This window comes from Pseudopipra pipra, chromosome Z, assembly GCF_036250125.1.
Source record: "Pseudopipra pipra isolate bDixPip1 chromosome Z, bDixPip1.hap1, whole genome shotgun sequence".
Lineage (NCBI taxonomy): Eukaryota > Metazoa > Chordata > Aves > Passeriformes > Pipridae > Pseudopipra > Pseudopipra pipra.
The window spans coordinates 73,251,833-73,272,832 of NC_087581.1; positions in this window are offsets into that span (position 1 = coordinate 73,251,833).

Genomic DNA, 21,000 nt, shown 5'->3' on the forward strand with positions numbered 1-21,000 from the left:
GAATTTTTCTCTCTCCACTTAAAGCCTAAAACTGTTACTCTTTAAGTTCAACAAGGGCTCACCCTTAACATCACATCTGCTTTAGTAGAGACTAAAAATATAGGAACCAGAGGCACAAACACATTATTTACCCCTAGAATTTAAACAAAACTGGAAATAATTACCACTGGAAATTAGTTATGAATAATTAGTAGTTTTCCAAAAATATGACTGAATGTTACAATAGGTACTGCTTAAATTTTGTTGACATCAATCAGACAGTTCCTTGATTTTGCTCATCTTTTTTCAGATTAGTATTGTAGAAGAGTTCAATGCATCTGCTAAACAGTAGTACATTCCTCAGTGCTGGTCTCAACATAATTTTTGCTGCATCTTTAATACTCTGCTGCCTGCACTACTTTTGATACTGAAAATTTTTTAATACTTTTCAGCTCCTTGCAATCATGCTTTAAATGTCTAAATCCTGATGGTCATAACTTGAAAATATAAAATATAATAGATCAGCTGTGTAGAATGAAGACCTAAAGAAGCTCCTTTACAGTTTCTGACTAAATGTACCCATTTTCAGCTCTGCATATAACACAGTCAAGTTCCAAGTACAAAAATTTACAGAGCTTTTCACCTACATCTGTATAATTTTAACGTTACTTCCAATTTTTATATAAAGACAGTTTTAAATCTCATCCATTATATTGAATACACTGCATGTTCTCCCATTTTATTGGTATACTTCTCAGTGTCAAATGCTTTTTTAAAAAGGACTCAAAAGTACTTCCTGCCATTTTGTCACAGCATTATTAAGTCATCTCAATTAGTGTTGCATGCAGAAAACAGAAAACATCTTTAAACAGAAATATTTAAATGTCATGTTTTCTTAGTAAAGCAGCTAAGAAACTCTAAGAAACTCTAAGAAACTATTCCCACTGTAAAATTTAAATTACAAGCAGTTTGAGAAATACATATCAGTGGCATGTAAGAAAAGCTGTTCCATTTCTTTGTGCTTTATTGAGGCTGTTACTAACCTTGAAATCTCTGAAACCTACACTTGTTAAACATCTGGACAACCAGCCACATAAATAATTGCAAACACCACAAAAATCAATGGAAAGATATTAGTGCTGTCTTTTTGAATGTGTACATAGGCAGGACTAGAAATACAAAAAGATTACAGAATGCTTTAATATACAGTAGAATTCCTCAAGATTTTGGACAAAATAAAAAGTGCCTTCTTACTTTATAGCATTTTAAGTTGCAAATTCAACTTGTAATTTTAGTTTAAAAGCTTAAAACAAATCTACTTTTCATGTGTAGTAAACAGATGACACCATACCTATCTAAAGATCATTAGTATATGCAACAAAGGAACAGGCTTTGAAGATCTGTGTTTTATGCAGATAAAGAGAATTTTAACACAAGTTAACACAAAGATGTTCTCTGGTAATTATAAAGGGAACTTTCCAGGATGTATGTATTTCAGCAGATGTGCAGAAGCAGTTTCATGAAGCATATTTTAATACTCAGTAGAGATAGTACATAAAAATAAGTGTTAAAGCTGCTGTAGAAACAATTTCTGGGCTGCAAGTCCTGGGAATTGTCATGGCACCTCGGAAGCTTCAGGAACTTCTCAAAGAAGGATCCAAGAATCATTGTAAAGCTATTTATTTATCTTCCTTCTATCAAAACAACAGTAATTTGTATATGTAGATATAATCAAGTCAATTTTTAAATTTCATCTGTCAAGTTGTTGGATTTTTTTTTCCAGAGTTATCTTGACTCTAAATTAAAGGAATATACATACCATGCACTCCAGTTCCAGAGCACACAGGAATTCCCATCACATTTTATGTGTTTTAGAGAATGACTGTTTACAGAAAAATTGGGCAATGCACAATCAGTGATACAGTGAGGAAAATAAACTCTACTACAAATTTCAGGGTGGAAAAAGGACAATCAGTTCCACTGATTGTTTAAAAGGGTCTCTGCACTTTAATTTCACATAGCTGCAGAGGTTTTTCCAATTTGTGTGGTTCAACCTGTTTGGAAGTCTAGCAAAATCTCCCATGGGACAGTAATTTTTCCTGTAATATGCAAATACATACACACTGCTGATTAAAGTACCTTAAACAATGTTTGCCTGTGTTGTTTGGACATATGACCTTTATTTTGCAATAAAAATAACGAATAACATTGCTGACCTGAGTTTCTCTCCATATATAGAAATCCTACCCCTTGCACGTCAATGCAGATTAAAAAATATTTCAGAATTTCGTTCTAAAGTTTTTTATACTTATGAATTGTCTATTTGTTGAGTTATGTCTTTATAAACTATTGATATACCTCCGCTGCTGTGATTGCACAGGCAGATTATCCTCAATACAGCTGTAATCTATCTAATTACTCAGAGAACTGCTGTTGCAAGGACATCCACTATTGAATTCACAGCCTGTGATTTCATTCCTATCATTAAACAAACTAATGAGGTTAAAGTTAGATCAGTTATCAATACATGTCTTGCAGTCACACCTCTGGGTTTCATTGGAGATATAGCTTGAGGAACTGCAGTAAAGTACAAAAAAATCCAATACAGGAGTGCAACAGGCACAAAGAAAGAGAGTAATTGGAGCAGGGAAACTCTGGATTGATTTGGCAAAATCAATCCTTAGATCACTGAGGGAAAAATAAGGAGAGATGATTAAAACCAATCTAAACACTGAAATTCATTAATCATAAAGCATTACTGAGGAATAGACATTGCTGAAAGAAATAGTAAACTTGAGGGTATTAATCCAGTCTAATTGCATTAATTATGTTTTGCTTCAGATTTTGTTTTTCCTCAAACTATCAGGCTTTATCTGGTTAACAGTGGAACCAATTGTTAAATCTCCTCTATGTCTCCAGACTGTGTGGGAACTTGATCCTAATATGTCAGGTTGCCAATGCAGTGAAGAGGAGGAAGCAGTTTTTTTCGGGAAAAGTGTTATCAGTAGGACTCTTACCTCACTTCAAGGTGCCAGTCCAAATATTGTTTTGGTTGCATTCCTTCTGGCCATGAAAAATGCAGTAGCAATGGAGGTTTTTCACCTGAGTCCAAAAGCTTCCAGACCTTGGAAGGTGGTATAAGCTTGTAGAATAAGATAACCATATATATGCAAACAAATTTTTCAGTAAGTCCTATGTCATCATGCAATGTTAAGTATATAAATTTTAGTCAGTATTAGATTTATGTCCTTATATGCATTTCATACGATTTTTAACAAATCATTATGTGCTGACAGATATTCACATTGTTCTCTTTTCTTATTGTCAGCCTCAAAACATTACAGTGGCAGTTACATTTATATCATTTATATTATATTTTTATGATAATGTAAATAAATTTCATAATGCTTGCACATAAGGAAGTTGGAAATAATAATTTATCAAGGTCACAAAAGTTAGGTATACATAATGGTTTTAGAATCAGTTGTCTTATCTCATACTTCAGGGTACCTCATAATCTGTTGTCTGTGGCAATGACCTAAAGGTCTCATTCCTTCATTTCTTTCTCTATGGCAACTGCAAAACTTTGATTTGTAGGAAATAAAACTGACATCCTTCAGGGTGACTAATCGAGTTAGAAACCAGGTACTTTGGTTAAAAATGCAGTCCCTTCATCTTTTCGGATGGTATTTTGTTCAACATAAGGAACACAAATCAACTTTCTTCATGAAGAATGATGGTCTTAATCTTCTGAGTGTTCAGCTGCAAACATACTTCCATTTTGGATCACTGAGTACAATTCTGCATTATGAAAGGAGACAAAAAAAGTTATTGTCCTGGTTCCTCTCTGTCATTTACACTTACAGTATTCAGAGCAATTTTTTTTAAAATTTTATTTTCACATAAGGTGAAATACTTTCTTGCAGGAAAGTTTGTGCAAGTACATTTATTTGCATTTGAAAATGTGTGGCATTCTTCACTATTCCTGTAACTAATCGATACCAGACATTCAAAGATTAATACAAAATGCGGTCATGCACTGAACTGCACAGGGGTTGATATGCATGTATGTATGTACATATGTATCTATTTTCTGCAAGTCTCCAGTCTGTTAATGTTGCTTTAAGTAAAGAGACATAGCAAATGTGCCTTGGCTAACACCAAATGTTAGCCTGGGTCAACTAAGATCAGCAAAAAGCAATTATATTCATGTTTTGGTTAGAACTTCCAGTTATTTTCTTATCTTTCTCCATGAAATTCCACCATATAAGGAAAAATGTGCCTTCTCTTTTAGTCACCTTTGAACCCAAAAGTCAGCTATTCTTTCAGAACAGGTATACCAGAAAGGGAAAGATTTGTTCCATGTGTGTCAGACAAAATGCTATCCAAAACCTGCTGAAATAAGCATCAATTCAAATCAGATTTTAGTTCTGACTCTGGTCTCCAAAAGGTCAAAAATTGCTTCTCTAATAGAGTCTAGTACAGCAATTATGAGTGATTAAGACTTTGCATCTAGGCAGAAAAGAAGAGGCAGATTTAATTGCAGGCAAAGGGCATGAAAGGCCCTTCTTTGCTGTCTGTAAACATGACATTGTGTAACATGAACTTGATACTTGATTCAGAGAAACATGTAAATAAACCATGTATATAAACATGTATATGAAACGTATATAAAATAAACGAGAAGAACATTCCCTACTCCACACCTGACACTCCCACCCCAGTCCATGCCTCCTTATCCATTTCCAGGGGAGAAAAGGACAGAATAATGTCGTGACATTTTTGAAGGAAGATTATTTTACACGGACAAATTAAATCATAGAATCATAAAATGCTTTGGGTTGGAAGGAACCTTAAAGATCATCCATTTTCAAGCCCTCTGCCATGGATAGGGATACCCTTTACTAGATTAGATATGTTGTTAGAGAAGACATTAAAAGACACAATGGATCTCTGAGGCTCCATTGTAAAAGCATCAGGTTTTGACACTGAAGAATCCATAACTAATGTACCTTTATTTCCTGACTTTCTTCCCTATTCATCAATTTTAGCCTTATCTAAGGTAAAGAGTCTGAATTATTTCTGCTTGTTTGCTGTCAAGGGATTTTGTAAAGCCCCTACATTTCACTCATTAAAAACTTTGTCGGTCAAACTTTTGATTTTTTTCCCCAGGCCAAGTTCTGGCAAACTCTTAATTAAAACTGCAGTTAAATAAATTGAGCCAGTGTGTTTTATTGTGGGAAGTAAACTTTAAAAATGTAATATATTCAGTACATTAATTGTTCTAGCAGAATAATAATGACCATTTGAATCTATTTGATCTGTGAAATATCAGTGTTGCTAAATTAGATTTCTGTCTCAGAGTATATCGAATATGTTTTCAAAAATCATTATGACTGTCAAAATGCAAAGTCACAAAAGAAACAAGGCAGAGGAAATGATTAAATAAAAAGTTTTAAAAGCTTCTAGAGAACCTGTAGAATAATTTTTCTTCCAAATTTCTTTACTAAATCAAATTTGAGACTGCTGCATTGAGAAACACTTAAAATGCCAGCTGCATATAAATGGGAAACAAGAAGTTAGATTATTTGTGGCCTGACTTTGCAAATTTGAGGAATCTGTGATACTATATGAAGTTATCAATCACAAACAGAAATGTTAGAACCATCTTTAAGTAGGGTTTATTATAACCAGTGAAACTTAACTCATCTTTATGGAAAACATCTATTCTCTTATAGTCTATCATAACTATAGATGGAGCAAACAATGTTTTCATTGGTGAGAACCATTTCTTTATACTCTTGTAGTTATGTTCTCCTACTCCTGGATTCAAGACTAACTGAAACAATCCTAAAAGAAGCAAAGACAACGAGAGACTAAACAAGCACCAGCACACCTTATCCAATACGCATATGGAAAAACCTTAAATTCAGGACACTTACGAGTAAAAATTACTTAACAGCTCATTTAATGAGTTCCTATATCTACTTATAGCAATTTCTGTGGTGTGTTGCACCAAACAGCTCAGAGAGTCCTCATAAGGTTTCAGAAAGCACAAAGAAAACGAAGAAAAAATTGCATTAAATTTAGATCAAATAACAAATTACCCATTAATGGCAATAGTAAATTTAACATTAGGGACACTTGACAGAGGTGGTCAGGGAGATAATGAGAGTTGCTCTGCTACGTCTCTTACTTACAAATGAGAAATAATTGGTCAGGGATAGAAAGTCACGTTGTTTTTGGCTGCAGCAACCACGAGATGTTGGAGTTTGAGATACTGAGGAAAGGGAAGAAGATCAATAGTGGGATGTCAGCCATGGATTTCAGGTGAGAGGACTTTGGCTTCCTTTAGGGACCTGCTTGTAAGAGTCCCATGAAATACAGCTCTACAGAGAAGACCCTCAGAGGAGAAGGATTGAATATTTGAGAGGAAAACATTTGAATAAATTGTGGTTTATGCAAGTCCATGAACCCAATGGGAAATACCTGCAAGTGCCAAGGAACTGTCCAAACTCATTGCGAGGCTACTGAGAATTATCTCTGAAACATTGCAGTGATTAGGGGAGATTTTGGAGAACTTGAAGATAGGAAATGTCATTACTACCTTCGGGAAGGACCAGAAGGAAGATCGGGGGAGCTACAGCCCATGAGCCCCACCAGGATTACTGGAATACGATGGAGCAAATAATCCCTGAAATAATCTACAGACATATAAAGGACAAGAAAGTGATGATGAGTAGTCAGCATGGACATTGAAAGGAAAGTCATTCCTGACAAACCTGATAACATTCTGCAGTGAGAACATGGATTTAGTGGACAAGGGAGGAGGCTGGACATGTTTTATCTTGATATTAGTAAAGCTTTTTACACTATTACCCACAACATCTGATGAAGAATAGACTGGATAAATGGACTGTGAGATGAGCCAAAAATTAGCTGACTGCCAATTCAAAGGATTGTGGATCAGCAACACAGAGACCAGCAAAAGGACAGAGATGAACTCACTGGGCTGAACAAAAGGAAAGGCCATGTCTTGCTCATGGGGAAAAAATAACCTCAGGCACAAATACAGGCTGGGGACTTAGTAGAAAACAAGCGCTTGTCAGAGAGGGAAATGAGATCTTCATGGACACCTAGCTGGCCATGAGCTAGGAATATATCCTTGGGTCATAAAAGGACAGCAGCCTCATGGATTATACCAGGAAATACATCATCAGGCCAATAGAGGCAGTTCTCCCCTTCTGCTCAGGGTTTTTGAAACACATCTGCAGTGCTGGGCCTAGTCTGAGTCTCTTCAGTGCCCAAAAGACATGGATATAGTTGACTGAGTCCAGCAGAGTAAAAGCATTAAAGGCCTGGAGCATCTGAGCGTTTGAACTCACAGGGGAAATATTATTTTGTGTATATATATATATATATATATATACACCTTAGGGGAAGGGAGTCAGGGTTCAGAAGACAGGGGCAGATCTCCTCAGTTTTGCCCAGTGCCAGGACAAGAGGCAATGGACACAAACTGAAATACAGGTGGTTCCATTTAAGTACAGATTCTTTGTGATGTGTGTGGTCAAACACTGGGACAGGCTGCCAAGGCAGGTTGTGGAGTCTCCATCCTTGGACAATGGGACAATGATGTTTTACACTGCCCTCAGCACCGTACACCCACTTTTATAGTATATTCTTTAGTATCTTCAGAGAGGAAAAAACTTTTCTAGGTGACAATACTAAGAAAATGATGATTAGCTTTAACCTGTTAGCATAAATTGCAATTTGTCTTTTCTGAATCCTGCTTTTAATATATGAATCTTTATACTTTTTATTATTTTATTATTATTATATATTTTGCGTACCTGAGACCTGTCCTTCAAGGAACTTTATGACTTAAAGTACAGCAAAAAGACTAGAAGAAAACAATTACATTGAATTTCCTAAGCCACGTCACTGACTTACTGAATGGTGCCACCTTATGGCACATATAACAATTTTGAAGAGTTTTATGTTCTTACAGTGATTATAATTGGAAAAGAAGAAAAGAAATAGGGAAGAAGAATGGTGAACAACCTATATTTTTTAAAAAAAATTATTATTTTCTCTTTAAAATATATTCTGTTAAAAAAATGCAGATAATCCTACTTTTCCTAGTTTATTGCCCTATTTCCATCCCCAAAGCGTTTAAGTGATTTAAGTAAATGAAAGGAAATACTCTTTTCTCACTTTCATTTCACAGATTATTCAAAAACTGGGAATTCCATGAAGAATGATATCTGTTGAATAGTCTTCAAAAAACACATAAAATTTCATCAGATACCCAGTAATGTTTGTGTAAACTAACTTTACCTTTACAGAGATGACACTGCAATTGAATCTCCCAAAGAATGTCTTTTTTGTGTCACTGTTGTCAAATTTAGAGAATTTTGAGCTCTTTTAGAGACCTTTCCATACCCTGCTTGGAATAAATCAATAGACGTATACAATGATTCTCTATTTGTTTTTCCTTTTGTATATACGCACATATCTTGGGCTGTATCTTAGCCTTTAACCATGTTAAATACCAACAAGCAAGAGCTTAATCACAATATTTCTCACTGAAAAACCTTCCCAATTCATTATGTCTAAATAGTAAAAAGCTAAATCCACGAGGCATTATTTTAAAAACAATTCTTAGCAGAGCTTAATTTGGCAAATGTCTGAAACACCCCTAGAACTTATATTTCCGTCATGCAGAGAAATACAAAAAAAACACCCTTTTCTCCTCAGATCTTGTCCATATCCACATCTTCCTATTAAGCTTCTCCCATGTGTATACCTGGGTACTCAGTTTGCAATATAATGTCAGAGAGGGTTTGGAGACAAGGAGGCAAGACACTTAAAAATAAACCTTCCAGTGCTGCCTGTTTTTTAGAGTGGTGTTCAGGCTTGGGTATTTTAATATTGCATTTGTTTTTAAACGCTTATGGTGCTTTTTGTGTGTGTGTTCGGGTGGTTTTTTTGGGTTCTTTTTTAATAAAAATATCTTTATATTCACATTGAACACAAAAAATGTGTTGCCCTCATGTCAGCTGGCAGCAGAAAAAATTTTAAATGAAGTCTGTTCTTAATATCCAGATTAAACATCAAGATATTTCTTAAGTAATTTTTTTCTTCTGCATTTCGAGATGCACATTATAAGGTAAATGTAGGACAAACACCCTACACTTTATATGAAATGTAGTGGTCCCACATCTCACATTCCAAGGTGTTCAAATACAGAGGCTCTGGAACCTTCTTCCCTGAAAAATAATTAGAACTGGACTGTTTAGGGCCCTCTGCAGTCACTGATTCAGTCTGCACAGGAGACTGGACTAGGTGACCTCTGGAGGTTCCTTCCAAACAAAACTATTCTCTGATTCCATATGCTGTGCAGATTTTACACATTAAACTGATAAGCAGAGTTTTCAGGCCCAGGGACATTCATTACTTATTAAATGTTACTGATAAAAAGAACAGGAGTCACATTTTTTTTTCAGAAAAAGAGACCATATGCTTAAAAGATTGCCATTATATCTGACATTTTATCTCAGGCTCAAGGTGTCAAATTAACAGTCATAAGCTTTCTGGGTATCTTACTTGACAGAGTATGTGTTTCAACTCATCAGTGGTGACCAAATCATTCTGTAATGTTCATTAAATCAGAGAAAGCTAAAAGGTTTATAGAATAATTATCACCTTTACATATCAGGCTCTACACCACCTTCTGGAAAGAAAGTGTCCATCAATTAATCTGACAGAAGCTGGCAGCCAGGAAACCTTCCTAAAAGGACATCTTTTCACTCAAAGACCTTTGGAAAGTCAGCAATTGGTCACTTCCTCAATCTTCCATGATGCAGTCTGACATTTCTTATTAACATTAAAAGACTTGTTTATATGTGTTAATACCCTTGGCCCTCCTTCTTATTACAACTTCTCCAAATAAAACACTTCCTCCCTGTTTCTACTTATCCTCCCACTGTAAAGTGATCAGAATGGAAAAACTACTTTATTGTAAGGAAAGTACCTTTGAAGCATGTAGCAAAAAAATATTAAAATGCCTGCTTGGGTGAACTTTATCTGCCAGACTTTAGATATTCAATTTCTATTGCCAGGTTTCCAATGATTTTTTCATTTGTGTTTAAATCCCCAGACCCATGGGGTACAAACCGTTCTGGGGACCAGCTGTTACAGCAACATGCATTTGAGTGGGGATGATTAGAAATAATCAGAAAATAGCATTCTCTTCCTGTTAAAATTCTAGAGAACTAAGAAGTTGTTCCACTCTTTATTAGGAGAAGGCAAATATTTAACAAAAAGATTCTGGTTTTATAAACCAAGAGAAAACTACGCAAAAATGAAAAATAAACAATAACCAACCACCATTGCACCTGTTTAGAACATTTGAAATTCAAATTATCCCCAAATTATATCATTATTGTAAACCTTGCTTTCTGATATGCAAAAGCTGTCCTAAACATTTGATCTCAACTATTCTTAAAACCCTTTTTGCTGTCAGAGTGGTTCTAAGTCAAATCATTACCACTGGAATGGAAATAGGTCTCTTCATCTCCTGAAAACATCATACCATAAAGACAACTTCCACTTCACTGTCTGCTGATCTATGGGATGTGTGTGTGTTTGGCTTAGTTGGCTTTTAAATATTTTAAGTGTATCTGGAAACAAAGGTGTCTGCTTCCTTAAAGATATCAGGCCAAGGACCTTCTCAGTGCTAAAGGGAAAACAAGTAAAGGAGGAAGACATAAACAGGAACATAACACTGAGATTAGCTCCCTTGGTTAGAGGTTGGTGCTAGTAATTCCAATTTTGTGGTTTCAGTCCCTGGATGGGCCTTTCACTAGAGATTTGGACTTGAAGATCCTTGTGGGTCCCATCCAACTCAGAATATTCTGTGACTCTGTGATACAGAAACACAAATGAGACCAGCAAATGACAAGGGAGACACTAATGAGAACCAAATCTGGTCATTTGTGCTCAATGGTAAGGGCACCAGAACATGGGAATGTTCATTTCAGGACCATTACCTGACTGGGGACATTGTCCATGGGGATGGCAAGGAAAAGGGAGAAGCCATGAACAAAATATACAAAGACACAGCAGTGACAGGCAAACACAGTGGAGACAAGGCAAGAAGCAAACCTGGTCAGTCACACCCAGGAACTGCAAAGAGGGGCTTTGCAGCTGACAGGGATGCAAACCTGAGGGTGCAGAAGGTTGATGGACCACTAGGACTGTGCAAAGCAATGGACTGTGCAGCAGAGGGGGACTGGGGAGAAACACAGGAAAGGTAGGCAGCAACTGATGTAAAAAGGGATGATCAAGAGTAAAATGGGTTGGTCAGGATGCTCTTCTGCCTGAGATCTCTATTTGATCACTCCAGTCAGTCTTATCTCTTACTAAATCCTTTTTCAACTGCATCTCTGCATAATCTCACTCTCTTTTCTGGGTCTGTGTGTGCTGTCAGGATCGAATGGTGACAGCTGCAAAAGCAGATTTGCCTTCAACAGCTGGAGTTAGACAGGCATCAGCTGTCTGCATCAAGTGAGATCAAGCTGAGCTGTGGCATCAGCTTCTGCATCCAGTGAGATCTCAGCCCCAGCCACTGGGATGAGAATGGAGTGTGTCCTAAAAACTACCCTCCAGGAGGATATTGGAGGCCAGGGAAGGGCTCAGAATAGGCAGCTGGAGCAGAACCCTGGGTCACAATTCATACGACTGAGTACATCTCTAGTTTTTTCCAAGTGTGTCCTGTGGTAGTGTACAGTCACTAATTTAGGTCATTAAGGACTAATAACCATTAAAAACTATACATAAAAACTGATGATTTTGTGTATACAGTGAGAGCTGGGGTAGGAATGACCCATTAGCATGAAGGTATTTTTATAGAGCATTAGCTGAAGAAAGCTTTGTTTTAAAGTCTCAAAGCAGACAAATATTTCAGTCTTCTTAGCACACCTATTATTAATGATCTCTGATATATCCCTGCATGAATACACACAAACATGTACATAGATTCATATCTATATATATATATATGTAGATATACCCTGTTGCAACATTTCAGCTGCTGAAGCAAATGTATGCCTGCTGGAAATGGAAAAAAATGCAGAACAAAGACTGAATTTGGTTCGCTCTGTTTGGTAGATACAAGTTTTTCTTCTCTTCAAAAAAACTCCAGCCTCCCTAAACCACCAGCTAACATTTCAAACAAAAAGATTAAAAGCAGTACAGTGAAACCTAACCCAATGGTTACAGCAATTATTTTTCTAGAGTTAATTTGACATTCTTCCTAAGCTACTGATGTAGAGCCCAGAATTTACTGTCATTGTCTTGTATCTATTGTCTTTGTGTCAAAAATATAGAGATTTATTCTGCACCATCTCTGTAGACTGAAACAATGCTGCTACAACCACATTGTTGAACCGCATGCTAAAAGCTGCTTGTCCTCTCTGTGCCTTTTTAAACTCTGTCACTTGGCAAGAACTTTCTTGCCAAGATAAAGTAATAAAAAGTAAAATGAATAATGATAAAAAGTAATTCATTATCATCAACCTTTTTCTTCCTAAGAAGGCAAACTGCTAGGATTATCTGTCCCACAGTTTTGGCTGTGCACTGATTGTCATGGATGCAAAGGCTATGCAAACTCTCTAAAATTTCATTTGTTAAAAGAACCCCACAGTTTTACTTGCAGGGATTAATAGTAAACCCTCTCCTGAAGGAGCATTCTGAGATTAAATTGCAGGTTACATTCACAGTTTTGTCTTGCTAGTTTTAATTTACCCACATTCTGTTTGTGGCTTGCTCTGGTGGCTGTAAAGAAAAGATTAGCATGCTCAGAAGTGCATATAACTTTGTAAAAATAAATGCAGCTTTTGTATGAATTGTTTGCATTAGTGGTTGAAGATAGCACAGGAGATAGGAACAACACACACACACACAAAAATGGTATAGTCGCTAATAATTTTCTGTACTTCTATTTCCTGGTAAATGTAATGTGCAAAAATGAAAAATTATATTCAATGAAGCTGCAAACCCATAGCATGGGGCAACACGAAATTGTACTGTTTCCAGGAATTGCTTCAGGTTATATTCTGAATCAAATCAGTTCTATGCTTCAAGGAGAGCAAATCAGTTTAGTTACTATACTACCAAGGGAAAGAATGTAGCATATGTTATTCCAGATCTACTGAGCTGTGAATACAAAATATGGATAGAGCTAAACCTAACACCCTATTCAGCCCTTATTACAGAAAAAAAAAAAAAAAAAAACAAAACTTAAAAACTCTGCTACTTTGAGGCACAAACAATAAAATTTTTGCTTTTCTTTTAAAATGAAAGATATTTTTCCTTTTTAAATATATTTTATTCTATATATTTCAAAATTTCTCTCCAGGCTTTCGCCATCCCTCTTATTATTACTTACTACTGTCTGCTAAAATATTGAGTTGCAATATACCCATTTCTTGCACCTCAGGCAATTCTGGTTCTTCTTTTTCTGTTCTGCATATAACCTAGTGTGGATAACAGCGTCAGCCTGAGATGGCTTTTTATCTTAGTGGCCACCATACTTATTAAATTAAAAAACCCAGTTCTATACCAGCTGTGCATACCTGCTGTGCCCATAACAGCATGCTTTATCTGAGCTTTATAATCCTTCTCTAATAAGCATGCCAGAAAAAGAAGAGATGCTAGCAAAGTAAAACACATGGGGATTAAAGAACTCATTAAAATATTTTCTGATTATAGCCCCCCACTAGGCATAATTAAAACTAAGTATTAGAAAATCCCCTAATATCAATATTGGTATGACTTTCTGCATACTTGTTCTTGACACAGATCAATAGTAAATACTAAATTAACAATCATTTTAAGCCTCTTTTATTGCTTACTGGGGGATTCGTTGCAACATCGTTCTTAATTCCACAGGTGGGCTCTGTGGCTTTTCTCTGCCAGTCAGACACAAGTTCAGCCCATCTGTGAGCCTTTTTTGACTGGAGCCCGAAGTTTCCCCAAGGAAAACAAAAATCCCTTCATTCTTGATATAGTTCTATTACTTTGGGGCAAAAAAACCCCAGTCCCTGATTCCCATGTCATTGCAGCTAACACTGCATTCATTTACATCTCTGAGACAGCCTAAACTTTCTACATGCTGGACATTTAGAACACAAATTCCCACTGGTCTTATCACCACTTAGCTGCATCATTGTTATCTGAGCTGCTGTTAGGTGTTTTGAAGGGTGCTGTAGGCTAAGGAGTCTATCAGAAAACTTACTTCACTGGCTCTGAACTGCTCTCTGCTGCAGCACATCAGCCCTCAGAAAGATCATGTCTGGTCCTAAACTCAAGACAGCTCTTCATTGGGTTCAGTGACAAATATTTAAACTTTGCTGCTGGAAGATACAGTTGACTTGCACTGGAGACAAAACTCTGCACCGAAGCCAAGTGCCTGATCAACCAGGAGAGGAAAGGAGGTGGACAGTGGATGTTTCCCAGTTGCTAGCAGAGTATGCAGCCAAGATTATTACTGATCTTTTCAACATTCTCCCTCCGGAGTAGCAATGCCTCAGAGGTCTGGAGTGAAGATAAGCTCCTGATTTCTCTTGTACAAATCTCATTAGGAAGCCTGTTTTGCCATCCTATTTATCATCCTGATGGGAAAGACTTTTCTATCTGCTCTGAATAAAATCAAAGGACATGCAGACAGAGGGGGAAAAAAACCCAATATATGATAGCAACTTACCATGTCCTTTTTGGTATAAAAGTACTTGAAGAAACATGGCTAAACTATTTGTTTTCAACTGTAGAGCATCCAACTAGCATTATCTAATTAACTTAAATAAAAGCCTCTTACTGGGCTTCTTCCTAAGCTGACAATAGGACTTGCCTTCTGTGTGCTAATGTCTCTCCCCCACTGCAGGCTTCATGAAAAACATGGTGACTGCAAACTTTTTAATCTAACCAAACTAATGATAAAAGATATTGTACAAGGGTCCACATTTTATTGATCCCGTACAAATGACCATAAAATTGCTATAAGTGTGTACAGAAAGGTTACATAATTTTTCCTCTCAGCTTTTTTTTTTTTTTTAATAATAATAATGTAATTGATTTTATTTACAGATCAGTAGGATGCAGTGGAAATGAAGTATGGAAGGAACACCAGCAACAGTCTCTAGTTTCTCTCCCCAACACAGATATTCTACTTTTAACTCCTTTTTATGGAACAGGGAAAATGATGTTATCAGGAGTTATTGTAAAATTGACTGTGATAACTCGTATGGTAACTATGCTATTACTGCTTGCCACCAATGTAATTGCATTCTCTGCCATGATATATCTTCTATTTATATATAATTTAGAAAACCAATGACAGATAAATAATGTATCTATCTAACCCTTCAAGAGTGAAGGATTGAACTACACATGAGAAACAAAAAAAAAAAAGAAAGCTTCTTCAACAATGCCAGAGGGTGCTGGATGCTCTAAGCCTTCCTTTATATTCTTTATAGGCACAGCCAAACTTTTAAAACCATGAAACATGTAATAGGCTTCAAACAATCCAGATATACTAATTTGCCAAGAATGAACCTAGGAGCAAAATTCACTCCAACATCAATCATCAGAATTCCCTCCAAGTGCTCCCTTGTCAGATGGCTCATGGCAATTACAATTCAGCCATTGGCTACAATAAATCTGAGACAGATATTTTGAACACAGAATGTCATCATAGTCCAGCAAATGATTAGAGGAATCATCAGCCTTTTGTGCTGTCTCTTCCCTGCTCCCTGATCAATATTTCAGATTGACTCTTCTCTTTTTCCAGACTTGAATCTGAAGAAGGGTTAGCCACAGTGAATGGCAATTATCTCTCCCAGCCTCTAACAGGCCCAGGTACCTGAGCATGCAGGTAACCACGGGGTATATGGGGCTATTCAATAACTGGTCTGTGCTCTTCAACCTGGGCAGTCACCTTGTAGAACAAAAAGAGTTTCTGTGACTGGCAGGCACCTGTGTGTTGCATATAGAATCACAGAATCAGACAATCACAGAATCAGAGAATCACAGAATCAGCTGAGTTGGAAGGGACCTCTGAGATCATCAGGTCCAACCCTTGATCCAACCCCGCTGTGGTTCCCAGACCATGGCACTGATGCCACATCCAGTCTCACCTTCAACACCTCCAGGGATGGAGAATCCACCCCTTCCCTGGGCAGCCCATTCCAATGGCTGAGCACCCTCTCTGGAAAGAAATTCTTCCTAATATCCAACCTAACCCTCCCCTGGCACAGCTGAAGACCCAGCCCTCTTGTCTTGCTGAGAGTTGCCTGGGAAAAGAGACCAACCCCCCCCTGGCTCCCCCCTCCTGTCAGGGAGTTGCAGAGAGTGAGGAGGTCTCCCCTGAGCCTCCTCTTCTCCAGGCTGAGCCCCCCCAGCTCCCTCAGCCTCTCCTCACAGCACTTGTGCTCCAGTCCCTTCCCCAGCCTCGTTGCTCTCCTCTGGACCTGCTCCAGCCCCTCCATGTCCTTCCTGAGCTGAGGGCCCAGAACTGGACACAGCACTCCAGGGGTGGCCTCACCAGCGCTGAGTCCAGGGCAAGAATCACTTCCTTGGACCTGTTGGCCACCCTGTTCCTGAGCCAGGCCAGGATCCATTGGCCCTCTTGTCCCCCTGGGCACAGTCTGGCTCCTGTTCAGCTCCCTGTCCATCCCCACTCCCAGCTCCCTTCCTGCCTGGCTGCTCTCCAGCCACTCTGTCCCAGCCCGTGGGGCTGCCGGGGGTTGTTGTGGCCAAAGGGCAGGACCCGGCCCTTGGCCTGGTTGAACCTCATCCCCTTGGAATCAGCCCATGGATCCAGCCTGTCCAGGTCCCTCTGCAGAGCCCTCCTGCCTTCCAGCTGATCCACACTCCCCTCAGCTTGGTGTCATCTGCAAATTTGCTGATGATGGACTCAATCCCCCATCTAAATATGCATGAACTAAATTACTTCTGTTTGACTCAAAGGGAGAGTTTTTTCACAGTCCTGAGAAAAGGGAAAAGGTACAAGAGCAAACACTGGAACAACAACAACAAATTCCTCCAACCCATTTCTTCAAATCTGTCATGCTCTCGTTGCAACTTCTCACATATAAGTGATGTGTTACACAGAATACAAATGTTTAGAAGTAGTGTTCAAAAGGAGATAAAATTATACTGATCTGTGTCTGTACTTTTTCAACATTAAAAAAGAAAGCAATCTTAAATTTGTCTTACAGAGATGTGGATGAAACCAAGTACCTATGACTAAAATGAACAGGATTGATGTGTACGTTGTTTTTTTCTTAATTTTTCTACCAGTTTATCCTGTGCTGATGCACCCCAATCTCTCAGAACACAAATCTGGATAACCCTGGTCATGAGCCAGGGTTACAGCATGACAATTTCCACATCGTATATATTTTATGATAACTATGTTAAACTGAAAATAAATTTTAAATAATCCTAAATAAGTTCATTTTAACTATGTTGGAACCTAACCATATAGATTGTTTCTTTTTAAGTAGATAGTGCTATAAGTTAATGCAACTGATGCCCAGCAGTTGCTATGAGGAACTGCATAATAGATGTTTATTTACCATAGGAAAAGAGATCTCCTTTGAGACACTCATTTATGTCTACATTTAAAAAGTATATAAGAACAAACATGGATGGTAAAACATAAGAAAATCAGATCTTCATAATAAACCAGGAATAATGCCCATTTACCCTTTACAAAAAGAACAGTTTATTTCCCACATAAGATCAAGTTTTTTTATCTGCATTTCTACATGTTGTCATAAAATATCCAAAAATTATCTAAATCAGAGAACCTAAAAATTTGAACAGAGAGGATCCATTTAAATTAAAACAGCCTAAATACTTGCACTTTTAAACATTGACATAAAAATATATTAGAGAAACTTTCTCTTGGTTTTTTTTTATTTTCTTTGGTTAACTTGGGGTTTTTTTTCCACCCTTATTTCACGGTATAAAAATTTTAATTACTTTTCAGTAAATTTTTCATTCTCTACTTGAGAGAAAGAGTGCCCAAGTGCTTATAATAACAATTCCAGATCAGCATTCAAATGGTAATGTTCTCAGCTGGGCTGAGAGCAACATTTAACCACACTGGTCAAAAAACATATAAATATAGAACATATAAATACATACATATATATATATTTATACATATAAATACAGAATGATTTATATGGCCTTGGCAAAAGTCACTTTTTAGGTACTCACTCATGATGTCACCAGTTCCTTTTAGTGTAATGGACATATAAGTCAACTTCATCAATATTAAACTCTGGTATAAATTAAATGCTGGTATAATGTTGGGGGTTTTTTTCTTTATACAATTTACAGAGCTGTATTTGTGTAGCCTTATCTCAAATAGTCTCAGCCAGTCTTAACTTAACAGATCCAAGTATTTTACACTAATAATTTACTCCATAATTAATTTCTTACATTTACTTTGAGAAAGACTTGCTACTGCATAACACTTGAGAAACCACTTTGAACTGCCAGAAGCAACTCTGCTTCTTAATTTCGGTTTGCATTAGTTACAAATTAAAAGGTAGGTGGCTCCAAATATATTCCTGTTTAGAAAGTTTAATAATGAACCCCAGGGTTCATTATTAATGAAATCCCCAGGGCTTTGTGTACACATAATATTTTTTGGCAGATACTATCACTATACAAGATACATGTATGTTCTTTCCTGAAGGACCAATGTTTCTAGAGGAAATCTAAGGAAAGTCACATAATTCTTTCCCAGTATCATCTTTTCAGTATCATCTTCCCTGGAAATATTACATAAAGCCATGCAGACTGGCTCCACGGAAACAACAAATGCAGCCCTATTAAAAATAATAAAAAAAAAAGTAGAAAAAAAGTAAAAGGAGATAAGACCTATAGCATGTCAAAAATAGAAGACACCAATCCAAGTCTGAATCAGCATAGCATTTAGAGGTACAAATGGAGGTTTTTTTCTGTGACTGTTTGTCTTAAAAGAAAACAAAAAAACCCCACCATTGAATTTACAACCTCTTTTGGAAAGATTTTCAATTAGCCTTAAAAATTTTTAGCTCAGGCTAAATGTGCTGTTAATTCTGGATAAAGAGGGTTGTTATAAACAAAACATTGCTTCTATTTCAACCATTCACCTGCTACTTCCTAGTGATTTTATCCTAAACTTGCAGAGAAATACGATCTCTGTTACTATTTTGAATGTGAAGGTTCTTCACTTCTAACTCAGAAATGTTATCCCTTGCCCTTCCTTACCCTCTCCCTGTTCTACTGACAGAACAGTAAAAATTCAGAACTTTAATATCTTTCATCATTTTCTGTAAAGACAATTTCCAGATGAATAATTGCAAAAAGAAGGGTTTGGCTTTTTTACCTGGACATTAGTGTTTTGCCCATATTGTCAAGGGTCACCAGACTTGTGGAAGACAACCAAAAATAGTCCAAATACCTGATTCTTCCAGAGAACGTACATATAGAACCATCTTCTGTTAGTAAAATTACTGGGTTTTTTGCGTTTATAGCTTATTTTCATCCAAACAGAATCCAGTTCTCACACCCAGAGTCATCTTTGTGGTTTGAGCCAAGAAGGCAGTTTTCTTCACAATCATGTTTTAAAAGTGTAAGTTGCAACACCAAAAACATGTGATGAGTTTAAAATTGCACGAAATTTTGAAATATACTGAAACAATTATTTTTAAGGTTGCTTTCTACTTTTTTTTTTTTTTTTGCTTTTAGAATTTATACGAGGCCTCTTTCACAAGTTTTGCGACAATGTTAAGGGAATGGCAACTAGTTTTAACAAAACACAAATCCTTATATAAATGCATTTTTTTGGGACCCAAACAAAAGAAATAACAAGAGGAACACTTTCTGTTTAATAGTCACAACAAAAAAAGTTGCTCTCCATCAGTGTCAGTAAAGGAAATGCATTTGATAAAAGGATCAATAGCCCTTTCCCTTTTTCAGTTATTTGACTCAGAGATCAATCAAACCAGCTATTTGCTTGTAGAAAACCATTCTTCCAACTTCCTACTGCTATCATACTATGCCATCCAAAATAAATATATTAAGAGTCCACTTATGGCTGCACTGAAAATATATTACTCTGGTAAAGTTGCTTTCTTGATGACGTTTTTTGCAAGGTAAAGGATTTATTTCAATAAATCCCTTCTCATTAACTCACTAGTCTAACATGGCTTCTGTAGAAGCAAATACAGAGAAATTTATATCTCTCTTCCATTATTTTCAAAGAAGTATCCATAATTTCGAAGTATATATGAACAAAGAATGAAACACGTCTCAGAATAACTTCTCCATGCAACTTACACACAAGATGCCCTTTGTTTAAACGGTTGTTGCTTTTTCAGTAGTCAATTTTTTCATATTTTTGAAGACTGACACATTTGTTAACCTTTCAAAAAATCATTAGTAAATACTAATTTATTCACTACCTTCCTTGCAGGTCTATAATGAAAAAAAAAACATTCATGCTTTTGTGTGAATTGATGTCATATCTTGCTTTTCCACCTCAAAACTGTTCATTCTTTAAATGGGACTGAAGGCAACAGACTTCAAAAGTCAGTTAATTTAATTTAGTAATTTACATTACGACCTCCTAGGATACACATAAAGAAATATGGACTCCATTATCCCCCAAGATATGAATTGTCATGAATTTTGGATAAAAGGGCAATGCACACCCGCTAAATGATACCATGAAGGACCTTGAAGCTTTGAAACCATTCCAAATTTTTGGTAGACCAATGTCAAAACTGAAGGAACCGTCTGCCTAGATCTTATTGCCTTGTGTGCACCATATTAAAATTGTGAAGACCATAAATATCTATGAATTAAAGTGAGAAATGGTCAACTTTCTGCAGTCTAGAATCTAATCTTCTAGAATTTACAAGAAAAAATCTCAGTTATTTTTGGTTTTTTGTTAAG